Source organism: Anarrhichthys ocellatus, unplaced genomic scaffold (assembly GCF_004355925.1).
Source record: "Anarrhichthys ocellatus isolate YVR2014 unplaced genomic scaffold, GSC_Weel_1.0 scaffold351, whole genome shotgun sequence".
Lineage (NCBI taxonomy): Eukaryota > Metazoa > Chordata > Actinopteri > Perciformes > Anarhichadidae > Anarrhichthys > Anarrhichthys ocellatus.
The window spans coordinates 51,249-55,863 of record NW_022280345.1 but is presented as its reverse complement, the minus strand read 5'-3'; the positions used below and the strand labels follow the sequence as shown (position 1 = coordinate 55,863).

The 4,615-nt window shown below is 44.6% G+C and overlaps 1 pseudogene; it reads left to right on the top strand.

Annotated features, from left to right (window-relative positions):
- The first annotated feature begins 1,833 nt into the window (after positions 1-1,833).
- Positions 1,834-3,699, top strand: LOC116401337 (E3 ubiquitin-protein ligase TRIM39 pseudogene; annotated as a pseudogene).
- Positions 3,700-4,615: the final 916 nt, after the last annotated feature.

The following is a 4,615-nucleotide window of genomic DNA, read 5'->3' as shown; positions in this document are numbered from 1 at the left end:
TGTGTGGACTGACCACCGAAATCTCGAATACATCCATTCTGCCCGGTGACTGAACTCCCGCCAAGCCCGTTGGGCTCTGTTCTTTGCCCGTTTCAACTTCACCATCACCTACCGCCCAGGAAGTAAGAACATCAAGCCCGACGCCCTCTCTCGTCAGTTTTCCCCAGACGAGGTTGACCCAGCTCTGGACACGATTGTTCCACCCGCCTGTGTCCTAGGGGTTCTCACCTGGGCGATAGAGTCTGCAGTGCGGGAGGCTCAGCAGACCCAGCCCAGACCCTGTTCGTTCCCCTTTCGTCCGTTCCCGGGTCCTACAATGGGCCCATGACTCCCGACTCTCCGGCCACCCTGGGATAAGACGTACAATAAACTGGCTCCGGCGTGCCTTCTGGTGGCCATCTTTGGACAATGACACCCGAGCTTACGTCCTAGCCTGTACCACCTGTGCGCGCAACAAGGCCTCACACAGACCCCCTGTCGGACTATTACGACCTCTGCCTGTTCCCCACAGGCCTTGGCATTGGACTTCGTCACCGGATTTCCCCCCTCCGAGAGCAACACGGTCATCCTGACCATCGTGGACCGGTTTTCCAAGGCGGCTCACTTTATTCCCCTTCCCAAGCTCCCGTCAGCCGGCAAGACCGCAGACTTGTTGGTTCAACATGTCTTTAGACTCCACGGCATCCCTGTGGACATTGTCTCTGGTCGGGGTCCTCAGTTCTCCTCCCAAGTTTGGAAGGCGTTCTGCCGCAGCCTCGGTGCCACTGCTAGCCTCTCCTCCGGCTTTCACCCCCAGACCAATGGGCAGACCGAGAGGCTTAACCAGGAGCTAGAAGCCATGCTCCGATGCGTAGCGGCGGCAAATCCATCTTCCTGGAGTCACTTGGCCTGGATAGAGTACGCACACAACAGTCATACCTCCACAGCAACAGGTCTCTCCCCTTCGAGGCCTCCATTGGCTACCAACCTCCTCTTCTACCCAGCCAAGAGGTCGAGATTTCCGTCCCGTCTGTCCAAAGCAACCATCGCCGATGCAGAAGAGTCTGGAGAGAGACTCGTGCCGCCCTACTTCGTTCTTCCGAACGAAACAAGCGTCTGGCTGATCGCCGTGCCTCTCTCCGTAGGCACAGCTGATGCTCAGCTCCGGTGATCATCTCCAGTTGACATAAATACTCCGATCACTATCATCCCAGTTGTCACTCCGTCCACCTACCTGGTATTCAGACCCGTGAGTTGTCCGTTTTTTCACTCTGAGGATCTGCTACTAACGATCCGTTTTGTTTTCAACTTGCCTGCTATCCAGTGTCGAGCCTCGGGTTTTCACCTGCACGAAGAAGCCTTCCAGTTCGTTCCTCGGAGATCAACTGAAGTCTTAGCGATCCTGTGTCGAGCCCCGGGTATCACACAGTCGATCCTGCCTGCCAGCCAGCCGCGGACTAGCCACTTTCCGGCTTGGATCCGTGCGGAGCGCGTGGAGACGCCTCCTATTGACTTTAACTATTTCCTTTTCCTTTTTTTTTCCCCTGACAGAGAAATAAATAATCTTGGTTTGAAATAGAACTCTGCTTTCCTGAGTCTGCATCTGGGTCCACGAACACACCACATCATAACATCTGCAACAATATTCCACATTAGCCCTCTTTCTCTTAATGTTCCATGGTCCCTCATTCCCAGAATATTCACAGGATTTAAACTTTGAACACATAACTGTTACAACAGCCTGCTGCACTCTATCAGTCTACATATCCAGCAATGAGTCAATACTTTGGAATGAGACACACCTCAGTGTTACATGGGAAGCAACAACATTCATCAGAGGAGGTGTGACAAAGCTCCACACCTCACCTGACTCACCTGAGACAAAGCAGGAAACAGTTTGTCTTCCTCCCTCACTAAAGAGAGACACGCAGACTGAAAACAGACGATCAGATTCACCTTCAGAACAAACTAACAACTTCCTCTGAGTGAGTTCAGCTACAGGAGAGAAAAGAGGAAAACTACAACACTGCTGCTTCAACCTGCTGACGCTCCACACACTGAATGTGAGTTTGACTAAAAACAGTGAAGTTAGTAGAGGAGGGAGGGGAGCCATGACTGATGTACTTTCTGTGTTTTCAGCTTCACTCAGAGACTAAATGTCTTCCAGATCAGAGGAGGATCTCTGCTGTCTGGTCTGTCATGAAGTCTTTAGAGATCCTGTTCTCCTGTCATGTAGCCACAGCTTCTGTAGAGACTGTGTGAAGAGCTGGTGGAGAGAGAAACCAACTCAGGAGTGTCCAGTTTGTAAGAGAAGATCTTCAAGGTCAGATCCACCTTGTAACCTGGCGTTAAAGAACCTGTGTGAGTCCTTCTTACTGGAGAGAGATCAGAGAGCTTCAGAGCCTCTCTGCAGTCTGCACTCTGAGAAACTCAAACTCTTCTGTCTGGACCATCAGCAGCCAGTGTGTGTCGTCTGCAGAGATTCAGAGAAACACAGCGACCACAGATTCAGACCCATCGATGAAGCTGCTCCACAACACAAGAAGAACCTTCAGGAAACTCTGGAGCAGAGTTCTGTCAGCAGAGTCTGTCCAGAGGAAGGGATTCATACAATCTGGATTATGGATAATAGTGTTCTATAACGATAAATACTCAGCATGGTCACCATCAGGTCGACTCACTGATCTCTTAGTGCAGAAGAAGCTCCAGAGGATCAGAGTGAATCTGGACTGGAACAGAGGAAAGCTGTCGTTCTCTGATCCTGATACTAACACACACATACACACCTTCACACACACTTTCACTGAGAGGATGTTTCCATTCATTAGCACTAGAGATAAAGTGAATATATTACCAATGAAGGTGTGTGTGACAGTGGAACAGAGCAGTTAGAGATATAGAGAACAGATATGTAATTATGATATTGTATATATTTTTAAAGGGAACAGTCACTGAGTTTAACCTGTGTAGCTGCACCTGTCCTCCTGCTGTTTCATTAATCCAAAGACATGTTTATCATCGTTTCAGTTATTGTTTCATTGGGGTTTTAATTAGATTTTTGTTATCAAGTTTTTCTATGGTTGATCTTTGTGTAATTCTTTGATATAAATTGACAGTGAAATTCTAACTTGCTGCCATTTTCCCACTTGATTTCCCTTCATAGTAATTTACTGCTTAAATATCTGTACATTTTGATTACAATAAGTTACTGTAATTCTAAGATACAGTAGAGCTAATGTACATTTTACCCAATCTTGCTTGTAAAACAGCTGCCAGTAAAATATTGTTTGAATTACAACAGCAAATGACTGTATGCTTTGATAACAGTAGGTCGCTGTACTCTTGATTCAGTAGAGATACTGTAAATGTACATTAACTTCATTAATTTCATTTACTGCAATTTTACAAAAAAGATTTACAGTCAAAATGAATCTAATGCATTGTATACATTATGATGACATTTTCATCTGAAGCAACTTATATGGATACAACCCAAAAATTGTCTTCATTAAATATGCTGAACAACTTCAAGTGCTACATTTAGAAACAATAATAGAATGAAAGAATGTTTTGTTTGTGTTAAATAATGTCACTCAGTATTTCTGATGTTTATGTTTGGTTCGTTTAGTCTTTTTGTCGTCTGTACCGAGTCGTTTTGACTTTCGGTTCATTTTAAATTTTGAATAAAGACACATTTTAACATTAACTGCATGTTTGAGCAGCCGATTATTTTGAATTCTAGTTAAGATTATAAAGTTTACAAACATTCAAATCAATGTTTGATTACATGAAATGTTAATTTATAAGAAATTTAAAAAAAAAATGAACAATTTTCTATTTGACGCAACATGGTCAGGTGACATCTTACAAACAATAAGAAGAAGAAAGCACCAGCAGCAGCAGGACAAAACAAAATGTAGATGATTCTTTGGTGACACGAATATAGTAGGAAAGGAGGACTTTGGAGCATTTTAGGAATATTGTTGTTAAATAATTAACTCACCATGGATGCAGAACTGCAGATCAACCTGTCTGATTCAGGCGATGATTCTTCTCGAGCCATTTTATTCAAAGCACAGCCAAACCTTCCTGTGCTTCACACGAGATCGATCCAACTCAACAGTCATTTCATTAAACCTTTAAAAATAAAGTCACATTGTTGTGGTGTGGCCCTCGCTAGTGAAAAGGCGTTTATTAACAAATATATTTATGAAACAGGCAGAAATGAACCCTGTGATATCCAATAACAGTTAGGTGTTCTCAGCAGTGAGGACGGGAGAAGTTATTCTGCAGTGAATTCAATTCTGCTTCATTTGGTGCCCTTAGGTGAATTCTACTTTCAGTAGAAACTAAGAAACCTTAAATGAATGCCTCATGTATTCTTTGTATCTGTTTGCCTCGCCCTAAGGTTACCTGTGCAGGTGGAAGGTTCCAGTTAGGTGAGGCCGGGAGGGTAAAAGGCCATTCATTGATCTGTAGAGAAGATAGGTAGCTGCTTCCTTTGCTGCTGCTGTTGTTTTTGCTTCAGATGAAGTTAAACTGGTTTTCACTGTCAGTGATTTAGCATGAAAAGCATGTGTCAACACTAGCATGAAGCTGATGTGATGATCCATTCGGACAAAATAGAAGAAGTCTC